Source organism: Schistocerca nitens, chromosome 1 (assembly GCF_023898315.1).
Source record: "Schistocerca nitens isolate TAMUIC-IGC-003100 chromosome 1, iqSchNite1.1, whole genome shotgun sequence".
In the NCBI taxonomy this organism is placed as follows: Eukaryota; Metazoa; Arthropoda; class Insecta; order Orthoptera; family Acrididae; genus Schistocerca; species Schistocerca nitens.
This window is the reverse complement of record NC_064614.1, coordinates 857,960,374-857,986,081: the sequence shown is the minus strand read 5'-3', so window position 1 is coordinate 857,986,081 and position 25,708 is coordinate 857,960,374. Positions and strand designations below refer to the sequence as shown.

General features: G+C 46.5%; 1 protein-coding gene and 1 long non-coding RNA gene across 3 annotated transcripts in view; one reads left to right on the top strand and one right to left on the bottom strand.

Annotated features, from left to right (window-relative positions):
* LOC126263428 (uncharacterized) overlaps positions 1-25,708 on the top strand; it is a 623,908-nt gene that overhangs the window by 187,357 nt on the left and 410,843 nt on the right. The gene's annotated exons all lie outside the window — the stretch shown is intronic.
* The window catches only part of LOC126263452 (uncharacterized), a 139,998-nt gene that overhangs the window by 77,222 nt on the left and 37,068 nt on the right, over positions 1-25,708 (bottom strand). Inside the window, exon 1 of one of the 2 annotated variants that reach the window (XR_007546874.1) lies at positions 9,870-9,920. The exons of the other annotated variant lie outside the window; for it this stretch is intronic. This is a non-coding gene — a long non-coding RNA (uncharacterized LOC126263452). Of the gene's footprint in view, positions 1-9,869; positions 9,921-25,708 lie in introns of those variants that run through there. 2 annotated transcript variants of the gene reach the window in all.

Genomic DNA, 25,708 nt, shown 5'->3' with positions numbered 1-25,708 from the left:
ACAGACAGGAGCGCCTGTGATGGTGTACTCAACGACGAACCTGGGTGCACGAATGGCAAAACGTCATTTTTTCTGATGAATCAAGGTTCTGTTAACTGCATCATGGTTGTCGCATCCGTGTTTGGCGACATCGCGGTGAACGCACATTGGAAGGGTGTATTCTTCATAGCCATACTGGCGTATCACCCGGCGTGATGATATGGGGTGCCATTGGTTACACGTCTCGGTCACCTCTTGTTCGCACTGACGGCACTTTGAACAGTGGACGTTACATTTCAGATGTGTTACGACCCGTAGCTCTACCCTTTATTCGATCCCTAAGAAACCCTACATTTCAGCAGGATAATGCACGACCGCATGTTGCAGGTCCTGTACGGGCCTTTCTGGATAAAGAAAATGTTCGCCTGCTGCCCTGGCCAGCACACTCTCCAGATCTCTCAGCAATTGAAAACGTCTGGTCAATGGTGGCCGAGCAACTGGCTCGTCACAATACGCCAGTCACTACTCTTGATGAACTGTGGTATCGTGTTGAAGCTGCATGGGCAGCTGTACCTGTACCCGCCATCCAAACTCTGTTTGACTCAATGCCCAGGCGTATCAAGGCCGTTATTACGGCCAGAGGTGGTTGTTCTGGCTACTGATTTCTCAAGATCTATGCACCCAAATTGCGTGAAAATGCTATCACATGTCAGTTCTAGTATAATACACTCCTGGAAATTGAAATAAGAACACCATGAATTAATTGTCCCAGCAAGGGGAAACTTTATTGACACATTCCTGGGGTCAGATACATCACATGATCACACTGACAGAACCACAGGCACATAGACACAGGCAACAGAGCATGCACAATGTCGGCACTAGTACAGTGTATATCCACCTTTCGCAGCAATGCAGGCTGCTATTCTCCCATGGAGACGATCGTAGAGATGCTGGATGTAGTCCTGTGGAACGGCTTGCCATGCCATTTCCACCTGGCGCCTCAGTTGGACCAGCGTTCGTGCTGGACGTGCAGACCGCGTGAGACGACGCTTCATCCAGTCCCAAACATGCTCAATGGGGGACGGATCCGGAGATCTTGCTGGCCAGGGTAGTTGACTTACACCTTCTAGAGCACGTTGGGTGGCACGGGATACATGCGGACGTGCATTGTCCTGTTGGAACAGCAAGTTCCCTTGCCGGTCTAGGAATGGTAGAACGATGGGTTCGATGACGGTTTGGATGTACCGTGCACTATTCAGTGTCCCCTCGACGATCACCAGTGGTGTACGGCCAGTGTAGGAGATCGCTCCCTACACCATGATGCCGGGTGTTGGCCCTGTGTGCCTCGGTCGTATGCAGTCCTGATTGTGGCGCTCACCTGCACGGCGCCAAACACGCATACGACCATCATTGGCACCAAGGCAGAAGCGACTCTCATCGCTGAAGACGACACGTCTCCATTCGTCCCTCCATTCACGCCTGTCGCGACACCACTGGAGGCGGGCTGCACGATGTTGGGGCGTGAGCGGAAGACGGCCTAACGGTGTGCGGGACCGTAGCCCAGCTTCATGGAGACGGTTGCGAATGGTCCTCGCCGATACCCCAGGAGCAACAGTGTCCCTAATTTGCTGGGAAGTGGCGGTGCGGTCCCCTACGGCACTGCGTAGGATCCTACGGTCTTGGCGTGCATCCGTGCGTCGCTGCGGTCCGGTCCCAGGTCGACGGGCACGTGCACCTTCCGACGACCACTGGCGACAACATCGATGTACTGTGGAGACCTCACGCCCCACGTGTTGAGCAATTCGGCGGTACGTCCACCCGGCCTCCCGCATGCCCACTATACGCCCTCGCTCAAAGTCCGTCAACTGCACATACGGTTCACGTCCACGCTGTCGCGGCATGCTACCAGTGTTAAAGACTGCGATGGAGCTCCGTATGCCACGGCAAACTGGCTGACACTGACGGCGGCGGTGCACAAATGCTGCGCAGCTAGCGCCATTCGACGGCCAACACCGCGGTTCCTGGTGTGTCCGCTGTGCCGTGCGTGTGATCATTGCTTGTACAGCCCTCTCGCAGTGTCCGGAGCAAGTATGGTGGGTCTGACACACCGGTGTCAATGTGTTCTTTTTTCCATTTCCAGGAGTGTATATTTGTCCAAAGAATACCCGTTTATTATCTGCATTTCTTCTTGGTGTAGCAATTTTAATGGCCAGTAGTGTATAATGCTGATCTAACTTAAAGAATCAGATAATGTGACGTCGAACTTTGCTGAGTTTAGAAGCACCCTGAAAGGTGAGGGAAAGAAGTAACAATATTTCGGAACTTTTGTATGTCGAAGGGGTGTGGTCCAAAGGGTTCGGCGGAGATACTGCTTAAGTGCCAAGAGGGAGTGGGAATTACCTGTATCGATAGCTCTCATGTACAGCCTCTGTAGAAGGGGACTTGGAATATTTAGGCAAGGAGGAGTTACTTGATGACAACACCGATGAATGTTTCATGTAATGAGGTGGGTGTTACTTATTTTTCAGTTCTACGTTAAGCGGCACGTATCCGAATAAAATGGAGATGACGTTTCATAATGAACTTGTCCAGGTTTATTAAGGCGGTAATACACGCCCGTGGAATGCAGGGTGTTCGCGTTTTCAAGACAGTTGCCTCTCTGCCTTTAAACGTGATCCCAAGAAAGTTTGCTCTAGAGGTCTGACGACCTTGATTAGAACGACTGATTAGATTCGCTAAGAAAGCAAGCGGCGTGTATAACCTGATCCAGTGCACGGATCGCACATTTTCTGAGCGGAAGCAAGTAGTTACAGGGCTCAATTGAGTCGTGCAAGAGCAGGGTCTAATTAGCCCTGTTTCACGAATCAGACCCCAACCGGAGACCCTTACAAAAACAAGTTTACGAAGGTACTACTGGAGAAGGCTGATCCGGAACCGCTATAGAATGTGTTCTTACCGTTAGTGGGATGAATTTGTAGTATAGCGAAACCACGTGACGTTTACCGAATCTGGACCACTTGGTCGACCGCGGTGGACGTTTTTCGACGACGCCGAAGTAAGAGATTTGTCACAGCAGCCATTGCTCTTCGTCGTTGAGAGTTTCTTGGGTTTCATTCTTCGAATAGTACTCTCATATCCTTGTTATAAATTGTACTTAGAACTGTAAGAGTCATATTGCTTTAAGCAGAATACTAACCACGTAATACTTCATTCAAACGCAAATGTAGTGACGCATTTTAAGGGGACTTGTGGGACATGGTAAAATATTGTATCTTATTCTCTCAGTGCATGTTGACGAGTATTTATCTTGTATCGACGAGTGCAGCCTAGGCAGTAAAATAATTAATGACGGATGGAGCAAGGAGGACTTCAAAAGGAAACTAGCAATGGCAAAAAGGGCATTCCTGGTCAAGAGAAGGCTACTAATATTAAATATCGGCCTTAAATTGAGAAAGAAATTTCTGAGAATGGACGTCTGGAGTACAACATTGTATGGTAGTGAAACATCGACTGTGGGAAAAACGGAACAGAGGAGAATCGAAGCATTTGAGATGTGGTGCTATAGACGAATGTTGAAAATTAGGTGGACTGATAAGGTAAGGAATGAGGAGGTTCTGCGCAGAATCGGAGAGGAAAAGAACATGTGGAAAACACTGATAAGGAGAAGGGACAGGATGATAAAGACATCTGTTAAGACATGATGGAATGACTTCCATGGTACTAGAGGGAGCTGTAGAGGGCAAAAACTGTAGAGGAAGACAGAGATTGAATTACATCCAGCAAATAATTGAAGACGTAGGTTGCAAGTGCTACTCTGAGATGAAGAGGTTAGCACAGGAGAGGAATTCGTGGCGGGCCGCATCAAACCAGTCAGAAAACTAATGACCCCCACAAAAAAAAGAAAATCGACGAGTGTAATGACTGCTTTTGGAGCGTAGTACTTTGTTTGCTTAGTTACCGGTGTTTATGGAAATGAAAACAGGAGAGACATGGAAAACTCCGTGTCGATACATGGCCTACTCATCTCGAATAACGCTGTACCATGAAAGAAAGGCGCGTAACATGACGACCCTATACGGCAGAAAGATGATCATCTGCAGTGTCAGGTGCCTCCACATCAAGAGAACACCGAGACGATTGGGGCCTAGCGCAGGATATTTATGTAAGTCCTTAAAATAAAAACCATCTTCTCTTCCTATTGCCGGGATAAATGTATGTTACGACAACTTCTTCCACTGCAAGGATTCGAACCAGCTACTTCCGGGTTGAGCTTCTCTGGCTTCGTCACGGATGAATCAACGTCTCATTAGTATGTTCCAGGTGTTTCGTGAGTGGTACTTAGCCTGAGTGATGTAAAAGTGCTGCGTAGTTGCACAATTTACGTATTAAGTATATTGCATGGGGAGACATCTCTGCTTCCAGACCATCATTGTCACATCTACAGATTTCCCAAGTGTTGACTCTCTTTCTTTCATTTCTTGGAAGCAAATGCTGTGAAACATTTAAAATGGAATTATGATAATTATTTGGGAAGTACGATTAGCGTCATGTATACTGTACTGTTATCCTCCAAATTTACCACTTCATAATATTACTATCCGCTAGCAAAGTTCCAATAATCCCCAAAGATGCAAAAAATGAATAAAAATGTCATGATGCAAAATATAAAATATAAACGTGTTGTTCTAGTGAAGTTGTTCATTGACGATGACCGAAGTAAAGAGGATATAAAATTCAGAGGCAACGGCAAGAAAGGTGTTTCTGAAAAAGACAAATATTTTAACATGTAATCCAGTGCTAGGAAATCATCTGAGAAACTGCTTGGAGTATCTTCCTGCACTGAAATGAAATGTGAAGGATAAACGGTACAGATAAGAACAGGATAGAAACTTTTGAAATGTGCAACTACGGAAAACCTGAAGATTAGATGGACAGATCGACTAAGTAATGAAAAGATGCTGAGTCGAACTAGAGAGAAAAGAAATTCATGGCACGAGTAACAGAAGGGATCGTTTCCTAGGACACGTCCTGAGCGAATAGTCAGTTTGGTAATGGAGAGAAATTTGTATATGTATATATGTGTGTATGTGTGCGCGCGCGCTCGCCCAGGAGGGGCCAGGGAGGTGGATGTAGGAAGAGATCAAGGCTCGGCTAACAGTAAATAGCTTCAAACGGATGTAGCTTACAATAATTATGCAGAGATCAAGAGACTTGCATAGGGTAGAGTAGCGTGGAGAGCTGCCTGCATCCAATCAGTCTTCGGACAGAAGACCACCTCAACAACATACTGTATACTATCACAATCGCCAAATCATTGAAGGTTGTGTTCAACATTTACATGTATTCAGCCTTTTTTAACTACACTGTAATCCAGCAAACATTCACAGAAAGAATCAGAGACATCGGATATATCTCGGGAGCTAGTGTGTACAGTACTTTCGCCTGTCGTCACAGATGGTCAAGAAATGTTGCCAGTAATGCAGATTAGATCAGATGACGACAAAGGCTCAGTGAGGGACGCAACTGATGATCTAAGTGACCCCCCCCCAGTAGGTGAACGAAGTGGTTGATGTTCTGGATATACTCTTCACTGTTCAGAGTCCCTTCAACAAATACTGGTGTAGGACCAGTTCAGGCTACGGCTTCGCACACTATTTATAGACTTCAGAGCTGGTCTTTTACGATGCTGGCAGATACACTGCGGTAACAGGTGTTCTCCTGGACGACAACGCACTCGTTAACAACCATAACTGCTCCTATCGTTAAAAATAACGCTATTCCTACCTACAGTTCGGTCTTTCGCTACATCTGGTGGCACGGTTATGCGATGTCACAGGAAGTCTAGCGAGCGGCGCGCTTGCACGCAGTCTGGACTACAACAAACGATTCCTGAAGATTCTAACTGCCACTGTGGGCAACACATTGGCCCCAATTTGCGCTGCAGTCGCCCTGCGATCAGTGATCCCCATCTGACGCGGCAGTTACCACTTGAGTAACACGCCCCATTGAAAGTTAATTGCACGAATTAACTTCGTGGACATCTTCATGGCTTGTCTGTAACGATTACCGACCCAATACGACGCCAGAAACAACAAGCCACTCTTTCAGAAGTCCAAGTAATATCGGACGTAAACTAGTCATCCCTCAAGGCCATCATGTTAACGCAGTGTAACAGCACCTCTAGCCTGTGATAATGGTCCTAATGTAAGGATGTTCTAAATTTTCTCCATATTAAGCCTCTCAATGACAGATCTGTAGAGCTCCCAAATTACGGGGATGTTAATATTTTTGTGGTAAGTACTATGGGACCAAACTACTGAGGTCATCGGTCCCTAAGGTTACATACTACTTAATCTAACTTAAACGAACTTACGCTAAGGACAACAAACACACCCATGCCCGAGAGAAGACCCGAACCTCCGACGGGGGAGACGCGCGAACCGTGACAAGGCGCGAAGACTACGCGGCTACTCCGCGCGGCTGGGGATGTTAATTGCTACGATTAATCCGCTGTCCCAAATTTTCCGTGAGATTATGATCTGATGATTTAGGAGGGCGATAGGCTGCCTGAGCCTTCGTCAAATGAGTAACGAATACGTGCGGTCCCGTGAATGTGGCTGTTGTCATCTTGGAAGATGGGAGCGTCCACAGCAAACCATCATGCAGAAGAAAGGGGGACACTTGTAGGAAGAGGAGATTAGTGTTTAACGTTCCGTCGACAACGAGGTCATCAGAGACGGATCACAAGCCCGTATTAGGCAAGGATGGAGAAGGAAATCGGCCGTGCGCCTTCGTAGAAACCATCCCACCATTTGCATTAAACAGTTTAGGGAAATCATGGAAAACCTAAATCAGGATGGCCAGACAAGAGTTAGAACCACCGTCCTTCCGAATGCGAGTCCAATGTTCTAACCGCTCGGTAGGGGAATTCTTGAGAATGCTGAAATAAACATCCTGCTTCACGTTCACGGGAACCTAAATAACTGAGCGCAAGTCATGGTAAAAAGAAAAAAAAAACGTTATGAAGAACCACCTCTGACCTGAACTGCACCCTCAACTCACTGCGGGTTAAACACTTCGTTGGACAGTCAGTGCACTCTACACCTTGCATAACTAGAAAGAGAGAAAAATCGCGCTTCGTGGGATCACACTAAACGCCCCTGAAAAGCTATTGTCGAGTTCAAATGGTTCAAATGGCTCTGAGCACTATGGGACTTAACTTCTGAGGTCATCAGTCCCCTAGAACTTAGAACTACTTAAAACTAACTAATCTAAGGACATCACACACATCCATGCCCGAGGCAGGATTCGAACCTGCGACCGTAGCGGTCGCGCTGTTCCAGACTTTAGCGCCTAGAACCGCTCGGCCGGCTATTGTCGAGTTTCTGTGTTATTTGGCTCACTGAAGACGTGATACTTTAGTAGTTTTACTTGCCGCTATGTGCAATGGTTTCCTGGGAGGTAGCCGACTTCAAATTATTTCATAGCCTACATTGCTTTCGCAATGTTCGAGCTGATAGAAATGTGCGTGCATTCACTGATAACAGCTATTTCTGTCGGGTTTGAAGAAAACTCTGACTCTGCGCGACCCTCGTCTCCTGTCCCTGTCTGTTAGGATTTGATCATGTCCACTGTTCTGATACTGTGTTAGTACACATTTCCTTGTAACACTCTGAACAGTCCGCGTTGACACCGGCAATGTGTGAAACTTGATTCATAGCCTGGAAACCACATCCAAACACGATACCTTGTTTCCACCATTCTGTCTCTTCTCCACGTCTACCCATCTTAAAGTGATGACTGCATATAACCGACTGGCACACACACACCACTTCATTGCTATGGCTTACGCCAGCAGCGGAGGGTCCCATGACCGACTGGTGCCAGTTATACCGATATGTCATTTACAACTATCGAAAAGGACGAGTGTGCTCTTTTAATGGGGTTATCTTACAAGTATCGGAGATCAAATCTTTCATACTTACGAGGGGCGTTCAATACGTAGTGCAACACTTTTTTTGTGAAAACAGTTTCATTTTATTCAGGATTCCAATACACCATATTATTCCCCACTCTTCTTGTTACAAAGCCCTGTTTTTCAACATAATCTCCGTTCAATTCCATGTCGATACGCCACGTTACTGGAAGAGCCTGTATGCTCCCATGGTACCACTGTACCGGTCGACGTCGGAGCCGGCGTCTTGCTGCATCAATAACCTCCCCAACAACCACGTACTGCCTCCCGCTGAGTGCATCCTTCATCGGGCCAAACAGATGGAAGTCGGAAGGTGCGAGATCCTGGCTGCAGGGTGGATGAGAAAGGACAGTCCAATGAAGTTTGTTGAACTGCTCTCGGGTGCGCAGAATTTGGTGAGGCCTTGCGTTGTCGTCGAGAAGGAGAAGTTTGTTTACATCTTTGCAGTGAAGCACATGCTGAAGTCGTTCTTCAATTTCCTGAGGGTAGCACAATACACTTCGGAGTTGTTCGTAGCCACTTCTGACTCCTAGAAGACCCTGACCATGACTTTACTACGTCTGCGTGCGGCTGTGAACTTTTTCTTTGGAGGAGAGGTGGTGTGTTGGCACTCCATGGATTGCCGTTTTGTTTCAAGTTCGAAGTGATGAACCTATGTTTCATTTCCTGTGACGAAGTTCGATAAAAAATTTCCACCATCAGCCTCGTAGAGCGCAAGCAGTTCTGCCCAGATGTTCCTTCGTTGCTCTTTATGGTCTTCTATTAGGCGGCGAGGAGACCTGCGGGTACATACCTTTGACTATCCCAACTGGTGGACGAGTGTGTCAAATGGTTCAAATGGCTCTGAGCACTATGGGACTTAACATCTGAGGCCATCAGTCCCCTAGAACTTAGAACTACTTAAACCTAACTAACCTCCGACATCACACACATTCATGCCCGAGGCAGGATTCGAACCTGCGATCGTAGCAGCAACGTGGTTCCGGACTGAAGCGCCTAGAACCGCTCGGCCACAACGGCCGGCTGGACGAGTGTGTCAGTACTACCAACAGAGACGTCCAATTGAGCAACGGCGTGTTTGAAAAATGTCATATTATCGCCTTGAGCTGCTGGTAAATCATTTGTACACGACTGACCATCATGAGTTTCATAAAGGTATTTAAGAACCTGATGATGGCCAGACGACTGTAACTGGATGCGTAAATAAAGTATTTTACCAGTAGCTCAAGGCACTAATATGACATTTTTATTTAACAGCTGTGGGGCAGCAGCTTCTGAAAATATAACGGGGAGTATGACTGTGACCCTCTGGTTACTTCGAATGAGGGTGTCCGCACGTTCCAACAATGCAAGAGTCACAGCTGCGTTCAGCGGGCTGACACGCGGAAGATCGGACAGGTCTGGATGACCTTGTTGCAATGATGACAGACGTCTCGTCAGGTCTCCGTAGACATTCTGCAAGCGCCTATGAATAACTGCGGTGCTCTGGTTTTCCGTTAAAAGACGGCTCTCTGCTTCCGATGCACCTGTGTTAAGACGCCATTTTGAAGGCTACGTGTAGCGACACACATATCGGAACTTCATGAAATCACGAGAATTAAAGTGGGAATATTCCATGATTCCCAACAAATTCCACATTTTTTCAGCTGAAACTGGCCGAGAAAAAAAGAAGTGTTGCATTACTTATTGAACGCCCCTTGTGGTACGTGGTTACTACCCAGTCCAGAGCATGATATTTTGACGATTGGCTTTATTGCCCTCTACGCGACGTTTCTACAGTACGTTGTTTTTCTTCGTCCGGACGTGAACTCGCTACCGGTTTGCCTGATTTACGGCCGAGACTCGCCGTAGCGACTTGTTCCGTCAGCTCCTTCTCAGGTCACGTTCTCCCCTGTGCGGTAGGCGTGGGTACCCGATGCGGTGCCGGACAGCTCGTCTCCGACCGAGTGAAAGGCGCGGCCCGACCAGCACGAGATGAGGCAGCGGCTCGCACTGCGCGACTGGGCCGCCGGGAGCGCGTGTTTTGCAACGGGTGGCGGCGCGGGCGGCCGCCGCTCGCGATTCCCATGCCCTTTGTGCCGGCTGCGCCGTAATTCCTGATCCCGCCCGCCGCGCCGCGTGGATCCGTGAACTCTGATCCACACGTTTCGCAAGCGCTGGTCTGTCTCTACTGCGTGTGTTCCTCCAGATATTTCACGGTGTGTGGTGAGCGATGGTCGAGAGCAGACGGATCAACGGTCAAGAGTCGCGGAACGCGACCACAAACAAAAACCGGAGGCGTGTCTTCGCACAGCGTCAGACTGTCGTTCTACTGGCGAACCGTGCTGCAGCAAGAGCTCTGACGTCTGAGCAACGGACAAAACATGGGAGGTTATGCTTGTTGTTTGACGTTTGACGACGAAGGCTATGTGAGGATGGAGAGGAAAATGTCCACTCGTTTTCTGCCACGTAATTGCTACCAACAACAAGGAAGCACTATATATATATATATATATATATACTCCGCCTTCAGGCCACAAGTGGCCTACCGGGACCATCCGACCGCCATGTCATCCTCATGAAGGATACGGATAGGAGGGGCGTCGGGTCAGCACACCGCTCTCCTGCTCGTTATGATTGTATTCTTGACCGAAGCCGCTACTATTCGGTCGAGTAGCTCCTCAATTGGCATCACGAGGCTAAGTGCATTGGCATCACGAGGCTAAGTGCACCACGAAAAATGGCAACAGCGCATGGCGGTCTGGATGGTCAGCCATCCAAGTGCCGAACACGCCCGACAGCGCTAACTTCGGTGATCTCACGGGAACCGGTGTATCCACTGCGGCAAGACCGTTGTCAAATAAGCACTATAGTGATTAGAAATTCCGTGAAACATGGGCCATAAGGGGGAATGAACCGAAACAGATCAAACAGGAAGGGTATACTGTAGAAATGTGGTGCTGCAGAAGAATGTTGAAGTTTAAATGGAATAACTCGAATAACTAAGGAGGAGCTACTGAATCGAATATTGAGAAAAAAAATTTTTGGCGCAACTGTCGGTTGACAAGACACATCTTGAAGCACCAAGGGATCGTCAGTTTGGCATCGAAGTGTCAAATGGTAATGGAAATCAGCGTTTGGCGTCACTGGCCGGGAGGCCCCTTACGGGGCAGGCCCGGCCGCCTTGGTGCAGGTCTTACTACATGCGTCGCCACATTGGGCGACCTGCACGCCGGATGGGGATGAAATGATGATGAGGACAACACAACACCCAGTCCCTGAGCGGAGAAAATCCCAGACCCAGCCGGGAATCGAACCCGGGTCCCTTAAGACGGCAATCCGTCACGTTGACCACTCAGCTATCGGGGTGGACTGTCAAAGGGTAAAGGCTGTTGACGAAGACCACGGTTCGAATGCAGTCAAAAATTTCCGAGTTTTATTAAATACATAATGTATTTCGGACCCTGTGGTGTAAATATTCTTCATATATGATTTATTTTTGCTCTTGAATGAGGTGAAATCCACGTTCCACACAATCTAAGATAAGCGTTTTTAATTTTTTGACACCATCACAGACTGGTGTCTCCACCCTGTTCATGCAAATCACTTCATTCAAGAGGCACATTTGTATACACATTTGTGTAAAAACTTCACACAAGTTGTTCAACATCTGAAGTGTTTACAAAAATGTATCGTGTATTCAATGAAACATGAAAATTTGTGACTGAAGGCGTTTTTTTAATTCATACTTCCAGTATATTGAATGCAGTCGCGTTTGCAGCTCCAAAATATGGATAAAATTAAACAGTAAGCATAATCCAGTGCACCTAGGTTGCAAGAATTAAACAGAGATTAAGTGATCTGTACAGTATAGACTAGTGTGCAGAATTCCATGAATGTAATCTGCCGTCTGAAGACAATAACAACAACAAAAAGGAATCCGTGAGGTTTGAAATATACAAAGATGATTTTGCTACATGGTGATAAACTGCAGGAAAAAATCCATGAGAAAATAAAGGACAAAAATATTCATATGGACATATGACGAGAAATTCGTCCCAGTAAAGAGTACCAACTTGTAAGAGGGGACAAACAAAAAGTTCAAATGTGTGTGAAATCTTATGGGACTTGACTGCTAAGGTCATCAGTCCCTAAGCTTGCACACTACTTAACCTAAATTATCCTAAGGATAAACACACACACCCATGCCCGAGGGAGGACTCGAACCTTCGCTGGTACCAGCCGCATAGTCCATGACTGCAGCGCCTAAGACCGCTCCGCTAATCCCGCGCGGAAAAGGGGGGGGGGATAGATCATTGGCACTGATCCTGGTATCAGCACCAGCCTGTGGCCTACCAGTATGGGATAGACGACCGTGTGCCACATTCTCCACAACTGCCACTACACGTGTCACTTGCAATGTTTACAGGTCTTATCACCTATGAACTTGTCCCAACAGCGACGGTTTCGTCATTGATTCGTCGTGCAGCCCACTACGGTGTTGGGATTTACGTCATCCATCCTTTTTACAGTACCTTTACGATGGGCAGTACCGGCAAGCTTCACAACAATCACCGATGCAACGGAGTATCCCCATGGTACAGTGACACCAAACCAGCAGCACTGGTATAGCCTCAATTAGTGAGCGGCAAGTACTGGCGACCGCCTCCTGGGATCAGTCATTCTTTTCCAACGGCTCACGGGCGAGGCATATCTGCAATATTTATTGTCCAGTCACATTAATGTGACCACCTGTCAAGAGCCTGAATAACTAGTTTTGCCAGCTCGGACAATTGCGAGACTTGCAGAAAGAGAGTCAGCGGGGTACTGGAAGGACGTGTAGCCATGCCGACTTCAGTGCCGTGGCCAGCATTGCTAGTTTTCTCGGTTGATAACCTATGGCGAACAGCCCCACATATTCGCAATTGGGTTTAAATCCGGGGAGTTTGGTGGCCAAGGGAGTACGGTAAACTCATCCTGATGCGATTTGAAACATGCACGTACACCATGCGCTGCACTGCTGACAGATGCCATAGTACCGAGGAAACAAACGAACTTCCTATAGACGTGGACGTGGTCACCAAGGATTTTGTGCCTCCCAGAAGGACGAGATCACACAGGGGATGCCACGAAAACATTCCCTAGAGCGTAATGCTTCCTCCTCCGGTTCCGATCCTTCCGATGATAGCTTGAAAGTGTTTGCAGTCAGACATTTCACGCCGATGGAGCATACAACGTGATTCATCCGAAAATGCCACTTGTCGCCACTCAGTGGACGTCCATTGTGGTACTGGCGTGCCAAATCCAGCCTTCGTCGTCGATGAACTGCAGTCAACATGGATGCATGAACAGGCACCTGTTGCGGAAGCCCAGACGCAGCATTGTTCACTGAACGTTCGTTGAGAAGACGCTGTTGGTAGCCCCTTGATTTATCCGGGCAGTCCTCTGTCATCTATGCCTCTTGGTGCACCACAGTTGCCTCGTGGCCTGTTTTTCATAGCGCCATTTTGTCATGCACGATATACACTACTGGCCATTAAAATTGCTACACCACGAAGATGACGTGCTACAGACGCGAAATTTAACCGACAGGAAGAAGATGCTGTGATATGCAAATGATAAGCTTTTCAGAGCATTCACACACGGTTGCGCCGGTGGCGACACCTACAACGTGCTGACATGAGGAAAATTTCCAACCGATTTCTCATACACAAACAGCAGTTGACCGGCGTTGCGTGCTAAAAAGTTGTTGTGATGACTCGTGTAAGGAGGAGAAATGCGTACCATCACGTTTCCGACTTTGATAAAGGTCGGATTGTAGCTATCACGATTGCGGTTTATCGTATCGCGACACTGCTGCTCGCGTTGGTCGAGATCCAATGACTGTTAGCAGAATATGGAATCGGTGGATTCCGGAGGGTAATACGGAACGCCGTGCTTGATCCCAACGGCCTCGTATCACTAGCAGTCGACATGCGAGGCATCTTATCCGCATGGCTGTAACGGATCGTGCAGCCACGTCTCGATTCCTGAGTCAACAGATGGGGACGTTTGCAAAACAACAACCATCTGCACGAACAGTTCACGACGTTTGCAGCAGCATGGACTATCAGCTCGGACTGAAGCGCCAGAACCGCTCGGCCACAACGGCCGGCGCTGCGGTTACCCTTGACGCTGCATCACAGACAGGAGCGCCTGCGATAGTGTACTCAACGACGAACCTGGGTGCACGAATGGCAAAAACTTCATTTCTTCGGATGAATCCGGGTTCTGTTTACAGCATCATGATGGTCGCATCCGTGCTTGGCGACATCGAGGTGAACGGAAATTGGAAGCGTATATTGCCGGCCGTGGTGGCCGTCGGTTCTAGGCGCTTCAGTCCGGAACCACGCGGCTGCTACGGTCGCAGGTTCGAATCCTGCCTCTGGCATGGATGTGTGTGATGACCTTAGGTTAGTTAGGTTTAAGTAGTTTTAAGTTCTAGGGGACTGATGACCTCAGATGTTAAGTCCCATAGTGCTAAGAGCCATTTGAGCCATTTTTGAAGCGTGTATTCATCATCGCGATACTGGCGTACCACCTGGAGTGATGGTATGGGGTTCCATTGGTTACACGTCTCGGTCACCTCTTGTTCGCATTGACGACACTTTGGACGGTGGACATTACACTTCAGATGTGTTACGACCCGTGGCTCTACCCTTCATTCGATCCCTACGAAACCCTACATTTCAGCAGGATAATGCACGACCGCATGTTGCAGGTCCTGTACGGGCCTTTCTGGATACAGAAAATGTTCGCCTGCTTCCCTGGCCAGCACACTCTCCTGATCTCTCAGCAATTGAAAACGTCTGGTCAATGGTGGCCGAGCAACTGGCTCGTCACAATACGCCAGTCACTACTCTTGATGAACTGTGGTATCCTGTCGAAGCTGCATGGGCAGCTGTACCTGTACACGCCATCCAAGCTCTGTTTGTCTCAATCCCAGGCGTATCAAGGCCGTTATTACGGCCAGAGGTGGTTGTTCTGGATACTGATATCTCAGGATCTATGCACCCAAATTGCGTGAAAATGTAATCACATGTCAGTTACAGTATAATATATTTGTCCCGTTTATCATCTGCATTTCTTCTTGGTGTAGCAATTTTAATGGCCAGTAGTGTACCCTAACCACGACAGCACGTGAAGAGTTTACGAATTTCACCGTTTCGGAAAACTTCCACCCTCGGCCTGAAAGCCGATGATCAAGCCCTCTTGGACGTCAGATAAATCGCTTCGTTTCCACATTATGACAACTACTGCACTTTTAACCCCATCCCTCGGGCAAACATTATATACCCTCTGCTGTTAGTGCTGCGACCTACCGTCTTTGATTGCTTATTTCAAGTTGATGTCGAAAATATGACTGGACTGTGTGTGTGTGTGTGTGTGTGTGTGTGTGTGAGTGAGAGTGTGTGAGAGAGAGAGTCAGAGTCAGACAATAAAGGAAAAACGTATTGGTGACAGTTTTATTTTTAGTAATTGTCTCTGATCCAGTCTGTGGAGAGTGTATCAGAAAAACTAGCACCAGCTGCACTAGCGATTTGTACTGACATAGAATCAAGTAACTTGAACATTGTATTGATCCCGGTTTAAGTATGGGCTATTGGAAGGTTCAGGTAAATCAGCGTGCGACATTATCATTGGCCACGGCACCTCATGTTATTTCATGTAGGCAGCGAATCCGTTCTTGGGGTGACAGTAATTAGTATAGGTCATCTTGCCCAGGCACCATACCTGCGGTGCTGCTGCCCTTCCGGCATTGTCTCTGCCTGCACCTCAAATGTGATTCATAACTGAGTTATGTGTTCAGCGGTTATTCAAAAAATGTATCCCTATTTAATCACATTGCATTCGCCGAATAAAAACTGGCAACCGATATGGCACATCTACCTCGTACAGACGGCCGATCTCGGTGCATGCAGGAAAGTAACAACCTGCTCTGGCCACTGGCTGTCTGGACCCGTCCCACACCGCGGGGTGCGTTTATAACACAAGGTGTTCTAAATCTTCAGGGTTAGAATTATACGATTTTAGAGGTCCTAAACTACTTTGAAGTAAGGACTTATGGCTCGAAAATGAATATTTAATATTTTATTGACGTAAATAACTTATACCTGTTAACAACAACTTAAGCTTATAGAAAGACGATGAACTATTATCTCGAAGTATACGACGGCTTATAAAATTTTTACTCACTCTCTCCAATATACTTGTTGTCCGTTATACAATGAGGCAGGCGGCTAGTACCTTGCCAACCCTCCCATCTACACTTTCTACCGGGGTTTCATGAACCAACGACTTGTATGCTCCATTGGACACAGTCCTTAGGAGTCAGATCTAGCGATCGCGATGGTTGTGGACGGACCTCCTCTCAGAATTCAGCAACGAGGATATCAAGTATTTAGGTATTCATGGATATTAATATCGAATGAGGACGATGTACCGTCGTACTGTCACGGACACTATGAGATACCGACTCCAACAACTGTGGCAGTACATGTCGAATGAATACCACGTAGCATGCATCATTCATACCAGTTGGCAGAAAATAAGGTCCTTCTGGTTGATCTTGCACAATTCCAACTCACAAGTTAACAGAAAATCGTTGCTGGTGACCTGAGATGAGTGTGACCTATGAATTTCGCTCACTCCATATATGGCTATTGCAGCAGTTAAAAATATCACTGTTGAAAGATTGTAGGAAGTGACTATCTATAGTACAGTTGTCCGACCTCTTCTGGAGTACTGCTGCGCGCAGCCTGTTAGGATTGAAGGAGGACACTGAAAAAGTTCGAAGAAGAGCAGATTGTTTTGTGTTATTGCGAAATAGGAGAGAGAGCATCACAGATATGATGAGCTGAGGTGGAAATATTTGAAACAAAGGAGTTTTTCTTTGCAGGGAGATGTCTTCATAAAGTTTGTATCGTTGACTTTCTCCTCCAAATGACAAACTATTTTGTTGATTCCTATCTATTCAGGATGAACATCAATAAAACCGACAAACTGCAGAGACGGATTCCTGACTGAAACTGAAGGAAGAAAGGTCCTATGAACATGTGTCTGGAAGTGGACGGTGTGCTTGCAACGACAAAACATCGTCCCGGAACACAGTACAGAGCTGCATCACATACACGTCACAACATACGTTCAATGTAGCCTCCATGGGATTGCAGGTGAAGGTGATAGTAGCGGTTATCGTGAAAGATAGACATAATCGTACTCTGGCTTACATCGTGTTGGCGGACCACTTGCCTGGAGCTTGTACTGGAGTTCGTTTCACTATCCCGTAAAACCTGCTCTTCCAAATCTTTACGTCAAAAAAGGCAGAACGTACATTTATTGTACATACAAACAACAGGCAGTTTACCGCTTCCTCTATCGTAAGGAAACCTCGGAAAGGGGGCGTCCTGTCAGGATATAGGAAACTTTTTATTTATTAAAATGTTCTCTAACCATCAAGAATACAACAATGCATACGAAAACCGTACAAGTCGACCATAAAATTAATACTTTTTAAAATCTTTACCAGAAAGAGTCAGATAGTTACTCCAACAAGCTGGAAGTTAGTAAATTCTTTGTCCAGTGGCAAATTTCTCGAAAAAAAAAGAATAAGACGAGTCTTCCTTTAAAAAGATTGTCACTTGAAAAATGGATAGCTTATATCAAATTACAGCATAATGAAGAATTTAATTCGGAATTATTGCAAATACAGGCCATAATACCAGTATCGAAAGAGTGTTCTCTTTTATAAACGCCCAGTGGACAAGGGAATGCAATAAACCTCAAACGGACACAATCACGAAGATGATGTTATAGTATAATTTAAAATTATCCTGTGAAGAGTTCCACGAAATGGGGAAATGAGTTACAAAACTAATAAAATGAAAATTGTCAATACTTAACTACAGATTATTTTTCTTTCTTTATACGTCCCAGGAGAAAAGATAATTGATTTTGTTTAATGAACAATTTTTATTTTACTTTGGCTTATCTTGGGAAGGAGACTGAGAAATTAAGAAGACTTAGCACCTAGTTCCTCTCATAATTGCTAAATTATAAGGGAGTTTACTGATTTTTTTTTTAGTTTAAGCATATTTAAAACTGATCTCGAAAAAGCACAACTAAAGCACGTTCACTGGATGACATTAGCTGATGTTCCAATCCGGGGTCGAGCAGCAGATCGACGTCCTACTACAGGAGAGATTCGCCCTTGTCTTCACAATCTCAGTGGAACACACGAGATGTGATGATGGTTTAAATAATTAATTGGTCATTAATAAACAATGGAAAATACCAAACTGATTCTTTTTCTATTTAAAATACGTAGTCCGCCTTTTAAGGCAAAATGTCCGGCTAAGTATAACGCTGAGTCCGGCTTTTCTACATTTTGACCTGGCAACCCCAACTGCAAGTACCATAACCCGTGCAACCTAATGGCAGCGCACCAGGTTCTCAGAAGCAACGGAGGACTGCTGCCAGAAGAAGCTTTTAACTTTGAACGACCGGCAGCGCTCTTTAGGATAATTGGGGTGTTGACCGGGCGGTGCGAATGGGGCCGCACCCCGAGAAGACGCTTCTGCGAATCTGTTGGAACTGGCGGGTGCGGCGCCGGCTGCCGCCTGCCCTGCCGGCGGCGGGAAAAACGCCTTACGGACAGCCGCGGGGCGGGTCCCGCTTTTTGTCGCCACTGTATGTGGCCGCCCTGCTCTGCTCTGCTCTCGGGGCGGTACTGCACGCAGCACAGTTCCCAGCACGGCGGCATTCCCTACCGAGCCGCCCGCCTTCCTGCTGGCTGCAGCACAGTGCACCAGATGACACGGGCGGCCGAGGCCTCACGTTCAGCAGTTCAAGTTTCTGATATCAAGGTTGAGTCCAATCATACGTTTTCGAGTCAAGCGTGGTGTCTGCGTAAATCTGTAACTTTTGTTGGCACATGCAGATGACATACCGCTTGTGCAAAGTGGAAACCGCGTTCCTATCTATGTGGCTTGTAAACGAGAATCCAACATCTTACATCTACATCTACATTTATACTCCGCAAGCCACCCAACGGTGTGTGGCGTAGGGCACTTTACGTGCCACTGTCATTACCTCCCTTTCCTGTTCCAGTCGCGTATGGTTCGCGGGAAGAACGACTGCCGGAAAGCCTCCGTGCGCGCTCGAATCTCTCTAATTTTACATTCGTGATCTCCTCGGGAGGTATAAGTAGGGGGAAGCAATATATTCGATACCTCACCCAGAAACGCACCCTCTCACTTGGACAGCAAGCTACACCACGATGCAGAGCGCCTCTCGTGCAGAGTCTGCCACTTGATTTTGCTAAATATCTCCGTAACGCTATCACGCTTACCAAATAACCCTTTGACGAAACGCGCCGCTCTTCTTTGGAGCTTCTCTATCTCCTCTGTCAACCTGACCTGGTACGGATCCCACACTGATGAGCAATACTCAAGGATAGGTCGAACGAGTGTTTTGTAAGCCACCTCCTTTGTTGATGGACTACATTTTCTAAGGACTCTCCCAATGAATCTCAACCTGGCACCCGCCTTACCAACAATTAATATTATATGATCATTCCACTTCAAATCGTTCCGCACGCATACTCACAGATATTTTACAGAAGTAACTGGTACCAGTGTTTGTTCCTCTATCATATAATCATACAATAAAGGATCCTTCTTTCTATGTATTCGCAATACATTACATTTGTCTATGTTAAGGGTCAGTTGTCACTCCCTGCACCAAGTGCCTATCCGCTGCAGATCTTCCTGCATTTCGCTGCAATTTTCTAATGCTTACTCCTGCCCGGACCGTGCCTAAAGCTCGAATTCATCTCTTGCTGCAGGCGTGATTGGATCTTGTCTCCACATTCACAGTGGAGTAGACCTGCTGTGATGATACCCTACCTGATAAAAGTATCCGGACACCCATATGTAATGCGAAATTGACCGCTGGATGTCACGAGAGTCGGACCAGCCACTATAAGAGGTGGGGGGGGGGGCGGGGGGGGGGGGTACTGTGTTGTCAGCAGACAAGCATAACAGCAGAGCATGCATGTCAGGAGAGCTCACTGACTTCGAACGTAGACTAGTCACGTGGAGTTACCACAGTAACAAATGAGTCAACTACATTTCAAACTTTCTAAACGCCCCAAGTCGACTGTTGGTGAAGCGACTGTGAACTAGAAACACGAAGGAGCAACTGCAGCTAAACCAAGACCAGGCAGACCTCAAGCACTGACAATTACTGTCCAGCATTGCAGAGGGTGAAGGAGCACGAATGAGTAGCAGAGTGCTACCAGTAGTCCAGGTAGCACAGTGTGCGTAGGCGGTACAAAGGTCGAGCTGCTCCTCATAAGCCACATATTTTGCAGTAACTGCTAACAGACGCTCCCAATGGTTTGAAGGGCGACATCGCTGGACAGTGGATGATTAGAAACGAGTGATTTGGACTGATAAATCACGCTAAACCCTGTGGCAACCCGATGGATGGATTTGGGTGCGACAAATGCCTGGAAACATTACTGCCATCAAGTGCAAAGGTGCTGGTGTGATATAGAGCTGTTCTGACACCTCATTGTATATGTTCCCAGCAATGTACAAGCCGTCATAAAGGCAAAGAGTGAGCAGAGCTATCCTTTCTTTCAGGAGTGCTAGTTCTGCAACGTTCGCAGGAGAGCTTCTGTAAAATTTGGAAGGTAGGAGACGAGGTACTGGCAGAAGTAAAGCTGTGGGGACGGGGCTTGAGTTGTGCTTGGGTAGCTCAGTTGGTAGAGCACTTGCCCGCGAAAGGCAAAGGTCCCGACTTAAAGTCTCGGTCCGGCACACAGTTTTAATCTGCCAGGAAGTTTTAACATTTGTGCCCAAATACACCACATAAAAAAGTGCCTTAGTAAAAGGAGTAGCGTGGCGCAACGACGTAAAGAACTCTACAACTGGCTACAATTATACGGAATCAACTAATAATTTCTCCGCGACTCAAGTCGCATCTGAGTCCACTGTAAGAGAGCAACATACATTTCTCACGTTACTTTCCTTGTTTATTTTGTAGTATTAAAGAAAATTAGTGCTTAACAGAGTCAACAAACTTACGATTATCACAAGACCATGAAGCAATGCTCACATGAAAAGGTGTCTACACATATTAGAAATTAAACTCCTCCGCCGCATTTTCTGTCTGTATACGAAGGCTAATTTCAGGAGCTACTCTAGGGATTTTCATACGGGTTTCATCAATGGACAGATCGATTCACTAGGAACGTTAGTGTTTATATCTTATAATTATTTAGTAAAAATTCGCTAGACTATGACGAATCAAAGTTCCCTGCCGCGTTTGTCTGCCTGCGCATGCCTATCTTAGGAACTACTGTAAGGATTTGGATACGGTTTTCACTGATAGAGTGATTTTCAAGCAAGGTGTGCGTAAATGTATTTCCGCTACACCAGACAAGTCTTCCGGACGTAGATACTTAGCGCCAGCCGTGCGAAGTCCGTACGCGTCTTTAGTTTTAAATAAATGACAGTTTTTCCTCATGGAATAGCAGTACTATGACCTTACAGTAAAAACAATACATGTTTTCTATTATTATTACTAAGCATTTTTCCGGACTACAGTTGCTGAAAAATAAATCATTCTTCCCACGACTGAGGTTGATAGCAGTGGTTTTTCTGGGTGAAAATGAACACTCCAGTAATTTTTTATTATAAAGAGTAAAGGCTATTCTCTTACTGTTTTTTGGCCATTCATTTGTGTTTATTGGTTTTCATTTATTTGCTGATGTAGGACATAATAGTGAGAAAATTGGTCTTTTATTGATTTGGCCTCATTATTCACAACAAAATACAAGTATTTATCAGCTGACATCCCCAGTTTCCATCACTGAGGAAAGAACAAGGTTTTTCTTCAGTTTATATTGCATTCCTCGTTACGTCTACTTTCTTACCACCATTCGTGACAACGAAACGGCTAGGGAAATATTACACGAGTAATGTGCTAATGGGAAAATGAGAGACTCTCGGACGCCGTTAAGTGACGTCACGCGTTTATAATTGCTGTTTATGTTCCACGTAATTGGCAACAACGATTCAGAGTTTCCTGACTTTAAAGAAGGAATCGTTTCAACGTTTCGCAACGGGTGAGCCGTCAGCACATTGTAAAACAATTCCGAAGATAAGCGGCAGCCGGCCTGCCGTGTGGACGGCCTCCCTCGTTAGCTGCCGCGAGGCGGATGACGTTAGTAGGCCGGCAGCGGGCAGCAGCCAGCCGCGGTCTATTTCTATTTCCCAAGAATCGCAAGGCAGGCTAACTGGCTCTCCGCATTCTGTCCACAGAGATGGCGGCCGCTTCTCCTCACCCGGCATGCGGAATGAGCCTGCACTGCCGCGAGAGATTTACTCGTATGTCGGCCGCCGGGCATCCGCCCTCTACGTACAGTCGCGTCGGAGCTCCACTGCGCCCACTTTGTGTTCTCGTCTCTACGGTGGTGGGTTACCGAGTAACTCCACTTCGTTTAATTTGTATTGCTACTCTTTGTCGAATTTGGTCTGGGTTTCAGAGAAATGTTGGAACGCACGAGCAAGTGCTGAAACTACGAATTATCTTACAAGATACAATCATTTTGTGGTCGAAGCAATTTCCTTATCCGTGATTGCTTCCTAATAAGTAATAAAGAAATATGTTCTGCCTCGAGCAGACACAATTTTTCTTGTTTTACTACTCATACTTGTTTCAGAGAAATTTCTATCTTCAGTGAGATTTTTTTTTTTTTACTACTTATTTGGTATTTGCAACACAGCTGTAATTATTGCCTCCCAGGAAGTCATATACACTGATAAGCCAGAACATTATGGCCACTGCCCAACGCGACGTTGCCTGCTGCGTGACGCGGTAGCTACACACACTACTAGCCATTAAAATTGCTACACCACGAAAATGACGTGCTACAGAGGCGAAATTTAACCGACAGGAAGAAGATGCTGTGATACGCAAACGATTAGCTTTTCAGAGCATTCACACAAGGAAGGCGCCGGTGGCGACATCTACAACGTGCTGACATGAGGAAAATTTCCAACCGATTTCTCATACACAAACAGCAGTTGACCGGCGTTGCCTGGTGAAACGTTGTTGTGATGCCTCGTGTAAGGAGGAGAAATGCGTACCATCACGTTTCTGACTTTGATAAAGGTCGGATTGTAGCCTATCGCGATTGCGGTTTATCGTATCGCGACATTGCTGCTCGCGTTGCTCGAGATCCAATGACTGTTAGCAGAATATGGAATCGGTGGGTTCAGGAGGGTAATACGGAACGCTGTGCTGGATCCTAACGGCCTCGTATCACTAGCAGTCGAGATGACAGGCATCTTTTCCGCATGGCTGCAACGGATCGTGCAGCCACGTCTCGATCCCTGAGTCAACAGATGGGAACGTTTGCAAGACAACAACCATCTGCATGAACAGTTCGACGACGTCTGCAGCAGCATGGACTATCAGCTCGGAGACCATGGCTACGATTACCCTTGACGCTGTATCACAGACAGGAGCGCCTGCGGTGGTATACTCAACGACGAACCTAGGTGCACTAATGGCAAAACGTCATTTTTTCGGATGAATCCAGGTTCTGTTTACAGCATCATGATGGTCGCATCCGTTTTTGGCGACATCGCGGTGAACTCACATTGGAAGGGTGTATTAGTCATCGCCATACTGGTGTATCACCTGGCGTGATGGTATGGGGTGCCATTGGTTACACTTCTCGGTCACCTCTTGTTCGCATTGACGGCACTTTGAACAGTGGACGTTACATTTCAGATGTGTTACGACCCGTGGCTCTACCCTTCATTCGATCCCTACGAAACCCTACATTTCAGCAGGATAATGCACGACCGCATGAAGGTCCTGTACGGGCCTTTCTGGATACAGAAAATGTTCGACTGTTGCCCTGGCCAGCACATTCTCCAGATATCTCACCAATTGAAAACGTCTGGTCAATGGTGGCCGAGCAACTGGCTCGTCACAATACGCCAGTCACTACTCTTGATGAACTGTGGTGTCGCGTGGAAGCTGCATGGGCAGCTGTACCTGTACACACCATCCAAGATCTGTTTGACTCAATGCCCAGGCGTATCAAGGCCGTTATTACGGCCAGAGGTGGTTGTGCTGGGTACTGATTTCTCAGTGTCTATGCACCCAAACTGTGTGAAAATGTAATCACATGTCAGTTCTAGTATAATATATTTGTCCAATGAATACCCGTTTATAATCTGCATTTCTTCTTGGTGTAGCAATTTTAATGGCCAGTAGTGTATTTAAGTAGTGTATTTAAGCGGAGTACACATGGACGGCGATCATCCTAGCAAAGATATGGGCTGCCAATGCGGAAATACGTAGAGAGAGGAGACTGTGACAAAGGGCAGAGTATTATTACGCAGAGTCTGTGTACGAGTATCTCGAAAACGGTGAAGCTGGTCGAATGTTCATATGCTACTATCGTGAGCACAAACGGAAAGAGGTAGAAGGACAGTGAAACTACCACTAAGGCTAAATGGTTGGACGTCCACGACTCCTCACAGAAAGTGAGGTTTGGAGGCTTGTCTGCTCTGTAATGTAGAATAAATGGTGATCTGTGGTATCTCTGATGAAAGAGCACAATGCTGGTGCATGCTCTGCTGTGGGCGCACACCTTTCATCGTACAATGTTTTACATGGAGCTCAGCAGCAGACCAGCCCTACATCTGCACATGTCGCCTGAACGACAGCGTCAGTTACGACCGCAGTGGGCACGAAACCATCGGGATTCGTACGTCGAATCACCTGAGTACAAATGGCGGCTCCGCCAAGGCACCGCCCTTTTATTCCTTGTGTTCGCGATACTACCGCCGTCTATATATCTGTATATCGCTACCCTAGTGTCACATCAGTGTTTGTCCCACGGATGTCTGATTTTAGACGTTTTATAAACACTGTGTTTTGTATTTTGATTTGTTGTGTTTTCTTTAGTTTCTTTTCATACGCGGAAGATAATGATACACCTTTTGAGGCATAAAGAACTGTGTATTACAGATTGGTTCTCTGGAATATAAGCGTAATTGCTGATACTTATTTCGAACGGTTCAGGCGCTCTGCTGCCGCAGTTGCCTACCGAGGCATCAATATTAAATTATCCTGGAACTTGGTTGGCAGATAATTTCCCGATACTGTGACGACGAAGTTTCGCTATTTCCTTTCTCTGTAATACTTTCTTGTAAAATTTTGATTGATGACTTCGTCTGTTCCTAAGAGCAATTTTTTTTCAGTGTTGAAATTAAAACTCATTCCATGAGTCGTAGATAATTGAGAAGCGTAGTTTACTGCTTTCTATTTTTTGTTCACCGGAAATTAAAAATTTTATCATGGGTAACAGAAGTTATGAACTATTTTATTCTTTCGCCAAATAACTTCATGAAACATAACTTGCTGCATTTTCCGTTTCTTGAATTAAAGGTATCGTTTCACGTTTGATACTGCGCAACAACCATTAAAAGACAATCCACTATTCGAGACCGCTGTTGCAGGGAATAAACTTTGATAACAGTCGCTGTATGAAATTATTGCTCCACGTGGGAGATCAGTGACTTGTAGATACGTAATTGAGAGATGTACTTGAACATGACTTACAGAGAACGCCTGCAGAGTTATTCAGTGCGCTGGCACCTTATTTACCGTCTGTCACCCATTCACGAAGACAAAACATATCAC